This window comes from Buteo buteo, chromosome 8, assembly GCF_964188355.1.
Source record: "Buteo buteo chromosome 8, bButBut1.hap1.1, whole genome shotgun sequence".
NCBI classification, from domain to species: domain Eukaryota; kingdom Metazoa; phylum Chordata; class Aves; order Accipitriformes; family Accipitridae; genus Buteo; species Buteo buteo.
Window position 1 is genome coordinate 36,980,202 of NC_134178.1, and position 9,485 is coordinate 36,989,686.

At 41.3% G+C, this 9,485-nt stretch overlaps 1 long non-coding RNA gene across 1 annotated transcript in view; it reads right to left on the bottom strand.

Moving 5' to 3' along the window:
* LOC142033783 (uncharacterized) overlaps window positions 1-8,627 on the bottom strand; it is a 45,224-nt gene extending 36,597 nt beyond the window's left edge. Inside the window, exon 1 of the long non-coding RNA XR_012651331.1 lies at window positions 8,549-8,627. This is a non-coding gene — a long non-coding RNA (uncharacterized LOC142033783). The remainder of the gene's footprint in view (window positions 1-8,548) is intronic.
* Between the last annotated feature and the right edge of the window lie 858 nt (window positions 8,628-9,485).

Below are 9,485 nucleotides of genomic sequence, written 5' to 3' on the forward strand. Positions count from 1 at the left end.
ACAGACACACCTTGTGCAGGGAAACCACTGGCTGCCCCTCACCTCACAGTCATTTCCCTGTGTCCTCCCTTCTCCCTCCGCATCAGATGGCAATAAACTTTGATCAAGGATTTGGGTGCCTGAGATGATATGGTAGTGCTTTCTGATTTATTGCTTTCCATTCCTCTCTGTTTTCCCAGCACTTTTTTTATCTGCACTCTTCCCCGTACTTACCTTTCACCCCTTCTTCTCCCTGTTTACAGGACAGCCCAATTACCACAAATTACTGGCTTTTCACAGAATTTATGATTTAGGTCACGTACATGATGGCAGAATGATTTTAAGAGCAGAAAAGATATTTTATGTTGTCTTTCCTATGAATTTTCTAGAGTTTTTACTATCTGGGGTGGGGTGGCGGGAGTAGAGAACAAGCCATTTTTGATTTGTGGTGACTCTTACACTTACGTTATTCAGCCCTACGTTATTCAGTAGGGCATCTCCAACATCTAACGAGGAAGGGACTCAGAGAAGTGGAAAGACAGTCTGAGGGAATTCAGCATCCCAGTGTGGCCTCTGAGGGCAGACCAGACCCAGAGTCCTGGTGCCTGATGTGGATGCTCAGTGTTGAGGGATCAGGCACCTGGGTCCTCTCTTCAGCCCTGTCAGGCACAGATTTTTATTTATGAATTTTCACACACACACCCCCCTGCAAGCCTTCCCCCTATTTTTCTTCACTTAGTACCACTGCTGAATGATACCTAGGATCCTCTGTCTTTAACCAGAGGTCCATGTGAGCAGCTTTCTCCCGAAGCTTTCTCCTCAGCACAGCTAACAGTCTTCTCAATTCCACATTGCTCTGAAGCCTCTTCACCCTTCAAAAAAGGCTAAATATTTTTTTTTGCCAAAGGCTCCGTGAGTCATAGAGAACATGACTCCTGTGGTATAAACAAAGTTCAAGACTGAGGTTACATAGTCTATAAGAGGAAAGCTCTTAGGCAGTGGAAACAATAGTACATCCAGATGCCAGACCTCCCTCAGCAGACACTGTCCCCAAACCCCTGCATGCAAAAAAAGGTCACATTTCAGCCTCCTGATCTGGAGATACCATGGTTCAATTTATAAGCAGTATTTCTGGCTATACAGCGCTTCTCTCGGAAGTAAATGTAAACTAATGAGTTTACACTTTATTAGGTAAGAAGTTAATCATGAGAGTAATTTTTGCTTTACTGCATAGTGCTATAGGTTCAAGGCATATCACGGCTGCATGAGTTGTTCTTGGGAGGCAGTCAAGTCAATGGGAATATCAACATGAATATCAAGGGAGGTATTGTCTTTCTGTTACATAAGTACATGTGATAAGATCACACCAGCTGTTTACTGTCAGGATCACTTACAGCATGGGGCCCTTACTGCGGTGGTTATGAGATGTGGTTGTCCTAAGAGAAATTTCAAGACAAAAAAATGCAGTAGTACATTTTGCCACCGGAAATACCAAAATAAAATTGTTCTTCCTATTTTCCCAATAGGCTTTCCTCAACATCAACAGGAAAATATGAGCTCAAGTATTGGGTATTGGGTTGGTCATGATGCCTTGTACATGTTTTAGTGAAGATAGTTTTCTACGGACGTATTTTAATCTTGCAACGAACAGATTATGCTTACTTAGGCATATACCAAAATTAAACAAAAGAGATCAGCTAAACTGTAAAACTCTTTTCCAGTAAACTTTAAACTGGTTTCCTCAATGATATAATTTTAACATATTTTTGGGATAAATGCCAATGAGAGACTTGCAGAGAAAGCTCTAAAGGCAAATGAGCATAATGTCACTGCTGAATATTCTACATTTAAAAGTGCATATTTCAGGAAAGAGTATGGGAAAAAAAAGAGATCAATGAGAATTTTTCAGAAGGGGGAGATCCCACTCTGTCCTCCCTAATGCAAAAGGGCCCCAAAGAACCCCCATCTGTATTGCAAAATACAGCCTCTCACACCAGCAATGCGGATCAAGGCTAAATGGCTTTATTCTGAACACTCCCTTCTATGTTGTATGGACATGGCTAGAGCAGCGACATGGCAATCATGGCTACATAAAGCCCATTCTGTAAACTGTAGAAGCAATGATAATTTTGGTCCCCAGGCCTGTCTGTGGGTCTGCAAGAGCAGATGGGATCTGAAAGGCACCAGTTAAAACTTTCTCTAGATTAACATGTTAGTTCTTTCTTTGAGGCATCTCTTGTGAACACAGCAGATCTGTTTCCCTCTGGCCAGTTTGCTATAGTGCAAAGCTCTGCCATTCACTTTTTCTGTTTTTACTATGGAGCAGGACTGGCAGCTTGGTAGATTGTTTAGGTTTGTGGTGGTGGTGGTGTTTTTCCCTCCTATAACTTAAGGGGAAAGCCAGACAAGATGTAACTTTTCTCCAAATGGGAACCATGGGCTAACCACATTACAGGCTCCATTCTCCCCCCCTCTGACATGCTTCTCTGCTCCTCTCCTCTCCCTGCTCCCACCAACACGTTTGTGGCCAGTTTAACCATTTATTAAATAGCATTAATTAGATTAAGATAGTATCTCTCACAGTAATTTTATGTAGATAAATTGCTGTTATGGCCCTTAGATGTAACAAAGAAGTTCTTTTTCCTCCCTTGTCTCCATCACAGAACCACATAAAAAGTGCTGGAAGTGAACTTAAAGACAACTAATCTGTCCCAAATGCAGCTTAACTTCACTTTTCTCCGACACTTGCCTGACCTGTTCTTAAAAACCTCCAATGACAGAGACTCCATAATCTTTGCAGATGATCTATTCTGGCAATTCACTTCTTGTTAGGAGTTTTTTCTCAACAGCTATCCTTAATTTCCCATACTGCAATTTAAGCCCATTATTTCCTGCTCTATATGGACTGGACTACATGAGAAAAATATTCCTTTTCACTTCACAGCAGCATATATGAAAAGTTACCAGTACTTTTTCCTCTAGACTAAGTTACTCCATTCTTTCAAACTCTCCACATAGGTCAGTTCTTGAAGGGGAAAAGATGTTGGAAAGTATCAATTGTCAGACACCTGACAGTTGGAAATGCTTTAGCTAAACACCTGTCTAGCTAGCAAACATAATTGTTTTCACAAAATTAGCAAATGACTGAAACTATCAGCAAGACTCTTCCACATGGGAATATAAAGTCTCCATTGGCAAGGACATGGTTGAATTAGTTACTCTACATCTTTTGTCGGTAAAGACAGCTTCAGAATGTACTCTTATCCACAGATTTCTTGTGTTTATCAGTAATTCAGTTTCCAAAATAAAACAAAGACACATTGTTTAGACTTGCTTAGTCTGTTAGATTTGGCATCTTTCTATCCCAGTGACTAACCATAGCTATGTTACTGCTTGATTTTGATTACGCATCAGATAGCAGTAACTCTACAATACGAAAAAAAAAGCAAGAGTTTTCAGAGCTCCACAGCATGAACATACCAATACTAGATCAATCTCCAGCTTAGAAATAGTCCCAGATTCTTGAGAAAATAATAAGTTCAATCTTGGCAGCATCCATGAATAATGCTTTCTACAGTCTCCAGTTGGCTGGAGACTCAATCCCATCCCAGAAAATGCTAATCTGGCTTTGTCTCTTCTTATCTAAACTCCAGCACAGTGATCTGGCATGAAGCCACAGCCCTTGAGAAACTCCAGCTAAGAGGAGAACGCCCCATGCCTTTCCAGCAACATGGCTGTCAGGAGTGCATCAAACCTCCAACGTTCTGTCCTGGGGAGCTGCACCAAGTTCAAAGTTTCCATCATTATCTTCAAAGTGGTCCACAGCCTCGACTGTATACTTGGCAGTTTTAGATGAAAGACAGAGGAAAGCAAAAGGTACAGAATAACTAGGCATGCTTGTATGTTTGTGCATACATGTACACCATGCCTTCAATAGGCTGCAGTGACCCTGAGGAGATAAAAAAACCCACAAAACTTTTCCGCTTTATTTGTAGGGAATGTTTAAAAATTTAAAAGTAAAGGTGTCACAGTTTCCTATCTACACATATCGCCGCCCCCACTTCCCAGTTTATATACTGGGCATGACGTCACACTGTCTGGAATACCCTGTTGGCCAGTTTGGGTCCACTTCCCTGGCTGTGTCCTGTGCCAAATTCTTGTGCCCCTCCAGCTACTAGGAAGACAATTAACTCTATCCCAGCTGAAACCAGGACACCTTCGCTCCTCCTCTTCTCCATTAAAGCCATACTGGGTGGCTACTGTATGCTTTCTCCTTGTGGAAACTAACATACCATAGTATTTTGATGCACAAATTATGCAAGTGAGTGCCTAGCTATTAAGTTTTAAAATAGTATGCCTTTTAATAAGGTGCAATTAATGGTTGTTTACCTTTCAAGTGATATCTTAAACTTGTACTTCTGTATTGTTCCCTCTGTTATGGAAAAAAGACAGGGGCAAAGTAAGAGAAAATATTTATTCTGCTTATTTTGTCCCTGCAGGAAGCTCCCACTTTGCTGCTGGAATCTTCCAGGAGCAAGTGCTTCTGACAAAACAACCTGTCTAATGAGGCAATCTGGGTGAAGAATACTGGAAACTAATCTAAAGGAAACTGAAGGAAAAGAAGTTCTGGTTTATCTTATTTTTTGGATGAAGACTCCAATAAAACTGTGATCTCATGATGAAGCACATTCCAAATGGTTCTAAGCTTGGGCATGCCTCAGAGAGACTCTGATACCTCTTGGAAAATATTCTGGTTTAGAACAATTACAGTTCTACTACATTTTTCCTGGGTTGCTCTTCTTTTTCTTCTCCTGCATGGAAAATCTCAAGGTTTTACTTGAATGAAACCATCTGCTCTTGTGGCTTAAAGAATACCTGAAGTTTTAATGCTTGGATTATGAAAAAGCTATCAATCAGCCCTATAGTTGGTAGTTGCACCTAAAAACACAATTTGGGCTCTTTATCAGTCAGCAAGCCCCAAAAGTGGAAGATGTTCAGGGCCCATGAAGTGACTTTCAGCCTGGTATAAGCACTTATACTTTCCAGGCACCACATGGAATTTGTGGTTGGCAGCATTTGCTTGACAAGCAAAAGGCCAGCAAAGAGGAACAGTTAATATACCTAACATTGCATCTCCTATAAGTCCATTGGGAACAGGAAAGGAAACGTTCCTAGTACCTTCTCTTCTTTCCTGGCAAGTCTTTTGTGGATCACAGTGGTACTAGCCGAGTTGGGTAAAGCAACTTCTCATTTCACTCTTTGGGTTATTATTCCAATGCAAAGTCAACCACCCTCAGGCTCTGTGTTCTGCCTAGAGGCCCACGTAGAAAACAGCTTATCATCTCCTGTTATAGAAGGCTACAGCAGAAAGGTGGTTTTATTTATTTATCTATTTATTAAAAGGCTGCTTTTGCAGCTTGTCTTTTTCATGGAGAGAAATAAAATTGGAGTATGGCAATCAATTATAGCTGTCCAACAGCATGCAAAACAATTCACAACAAACCAAGACTCCCGTTCCTCGGATTACCAGCATGCCTACAGTAATGGAAAAACATAGTTGCAGAGGCAAGATTAGCACAAGTGAACATCTGCTGCATAGGAATTTTTTAACTATATGTTTTGTTAAATCATTTCTATTAATAAGGCTTAATGAAATGCTTATATATTACACTTTATAGGATTAAAAATGTCCCTTTTCTTTATGAGCTTCAGAGATTAGTAAGGAGCAAAACAGGGCATAACAGATGATGATGTTTCTGCCTTCACAGGAACATGTTGTCTTGAAACTGTAAGACCTCAGATCTCCCACTTTGTTGTATCCTAAATGAAATCAGTTTGTAATGAGCCTTCTTTCTCCACATCACAGCTATTGGAGTTTGTAACCAGATGGACAAAAGCTTGCTTGATAAATTCGTCATTACATATCCTCTGGCCAAGCTTTTCTCAAGGTGAGCCTGCACTTCAGTGACTGCAGTAACATGATGTTGTAACTTTATAGTAATTATCTTAGGACCTTAACACTGTAGCCATGGCAGAGTGAGCCACAGGCCTAAAATCCAAGTTCAGTTAACCTATGCAGTGTTCCACGCTGCTGCATCAAACATGTGTAGCGTGGTAACAGAAAGCTATTTTGAGTATGTCTACACTACCCCCAAACTTACTATTTCTGGATAGTAGACATATTCTGGACTAGCCTTAATTGTTCCCAAGTACATAGTCCTTAAAGAAGGAGCATACAATTTATAATTTAATTACATATCCAGGGAGGTCATGCAGAACTCAAGTACTCCTTTTATGTAACTGCAAAGGGAAATATCAGTTAATAATTTAGTGGGGGGTGGGGTGGGGTGGTCAGGCTTTTCCACATATATAAAGACCTTTCTTGATCCAGTGTAGGAGAATGGAACTATAAGCTGTGACCTGTATATCTCTCCACATGTCTCCTCTAACAGCTTTCAAGTGCTGGCAAAGAGATGTAAGCTCATCTCCTCACTCCCTCAGATAATGTTATGTTGTCACAGCAGGAAGCAGATGGGAGCTCTAGTGAAATTTTTAGGGGTCAGTGGATGGAAATGCAGCTCCTGAGCAAACTCTTTAGCATAACAACATGTGGCATTCATGACTGAGTCTGCTGTTAGTAAGGTTGGGATCTAACTGCAGAGTTAAGCTAGGCTTTGATTGTTTCTGTAGGTTCTTAAAATTACATGCTTTGGCAGCTAACACCCAACTCAACCTGGGAAAGCTCAGAAGGAAAGGGTCTCCCCACTTGTTTGCTCTCGTGCTCTCTGGGCAAGCTTTTGCAAAATCACAGTTCTAAATGAAAGCGATTTGCAAGGCTGCGGGACTCGGCAGACTCATTTAAAACAATTCACAATGAAAAAGTGGTTCAGACAAACGTTAATTGAAACATTCAGAAACAAGATTAAGGCAGGGGGAACCAATTGGCTGAGTCCTGAGCTCTTGCAGCTACTAGTAAATAGTTCAATTCAAAAGACCTTGGAAAAAGATGCTCTAAGCAAAGCCAAAGGACCATGCCAGCCATCAAGCAAGCTCGCAAAACACAACCATTATCTGGTTAGATCACCATTCTTTTTATTGAAAAAAAGATATCTATAAAGTTAAAATAATCAAATTAAGAACATAATAAATTTTAGGAAGAGGGATAGGGGCAGAAGTCTTTATTTACATGAGACTGTCATTGATTTCAATGCACTGCATAAAGGTTGAGACACCTACTGAGAGAACTACAGATTATAATCGTACCTAAAGGGTCAGACGCTAACCCCACACTTTCTCCTCTGTGCTACTCCTGTGTCCTAGCACAAGAGCAGAGTTTTCCTGCCACAGGAGGATCCTCAAGTGGTATAAAAATAACAAAGCTCCTATCTAAGAAGGTGCACTGCTCACAGGCTGTGGTAGGAGATGGAGAATAGGTAGAACATGGAGTATTTGAGAGCAGAGCGCAGGGCAATGTTCCAGCTGATGTGAAATAAAACTTACCCTTTGGATACTCTAAAATATGCCAAGAACTGATGCAATCTCCATGGTGTCCCAGGGAGAAGAGAACAGAAGGATGCCCCCTCTCTGTACCACACTGGCTCCTGTTCTTTGCTTCATAAGCCATGGGATTTGGCTTCAAGTCTATATGGGAAACTCCAGCCAGAAATGCACGTGTGTCTTGATGTATCTGACTCTCTGCTAAAATTGGGAAACCATCAATTTAACAGGTAGTGTCACTTAAGATGCACTGGTGATTTGCAGCCATAGGGATCCCAAAGCTTTTGCAAGGTACGTAGCCTCGAACGATGCTTCCTGTGGTGATGTTTTCTCCCATAAGGGCCAAAGTCTCAAAAGCTCAATTGATCCTTAAAATAGAAATTAGAATCACTCTCATAAAATGATGAGCTTTTCCCCATAACTGATCCAATTCAAATGAAACGACAGTATCTTAAAATATTTCTTCTAGACTTTTAACTTTCTGTACCATACAGCCTAAAACATCTCCTCTGTGCGAGGAAATGAGACTTGTGCTTTTGTCTGTGATGCCTTTGATGGTGGCATTCAAAGCCATGTTCTAAAGATCAATACCAAGGACGACTAAGGAGATCACAGTCTGTGTTTGATTTTTTTTTTGTGAGGAAAGGGAAATCTTATAGACTCGAATGGGTACTTCCGCCACTATTTAACAAAGGAACTTTGCCAGTGTTGGCTTCTGTGTACCCAAAGCACAGATGGCAATCCTACGTGAAGGCTGAGGACAGAATACACTCCCTCAGAAGTAACTGCTTCAGAAACATTATGCATCCCCCAGGTTTTTTCTCCTCCCAGTGCAGTCACAGGTTGGTGTGGCAAGTTCTTCAAACCACAGTGTTTTAAAAAAACACTGACGTTGTCTTGTTTCCACGTTTAGCCTGACTGAAGGCTCTTGTCCACTGTGAGCACTGGTGCTTTCTGGTACAGGGACAACCACAAAAGAGCACCCTTTCCTTCTGTCCACACACACACACATGCAAGAGACAAAAGCACAAAACCCTTGGGGAAAAAAAGCAAACTCTACTGTGGAACTCACTTGCCCAAAGGGTGGAAGGCCAGTAAGCGTTCCTTACAGCTTGTCAGTCTCTCCATAAAGGCAACAGAAGAGATTCTGTGAAAGAGAATTGCTGAGAATGAGGATTTCACACAAATTTCACTAAGGAACTTGGGTAAGTAGTGGTGCAGTTCACTCTGCATTTGCTTCTAGAATTTCACTGTGGGAAAAAGCAAAACATCAACACACTGGTAAGCTGCTGCACAGTGCGATGCTTCTAGAAGGGCTGAATTTTAAATTAGTTCAACACACCTGCCATCAGAAAAATGGAGATAGTGCCAGCAACTGATGATGTAAATGTATGTCTTTGAAACAAAAGCATCTATATGCAATAATGACAGGTTAGATAGCTCCACTGTACCCTTGCAAGGTAAGCACAGGTGAAGGACAGCAAAATACAACTTCCCAGACCCTTGAAACCTTAGCTGCCTCTATTCTACCAGTACGCACACACCAGTAGTTCTTCAAACTGTACAGACACACACTTATCCACACAAACAGTTAACCCACCCACTCATTTGACTAAAAGACTGTCTATCGGACAGGTTTCTCAACATCCTTTTTTTTTTTTTTTCCATTTCTTTTTTTGTTGCATCTACTTTCTCTGGATGAGCTGCTGTCCCGCAGAACTAAGTAACTTCTTTTGAAGGGTTGTAACAAAGCTCACCAACAGCCTCAGTTCCCATTTAAGATTCCTTTTACTGTGCTCATGTAGCCATAACAATCTATAAGGCCTGCCACTGCCTGAGACAAAGCTGTACGTGGGTCACACAAGAGGGCAGAAAGTGACACAGCAAAACACCAAGGGAGCAGAGAACAAAGCAGCACAAGGCCATAGAGTGTTACATGACTTACATGAGGAAGTACGAAAGATGCAGCTCCTGTCCCCATTTCTCAACCCTCACCATTATTTCTACTG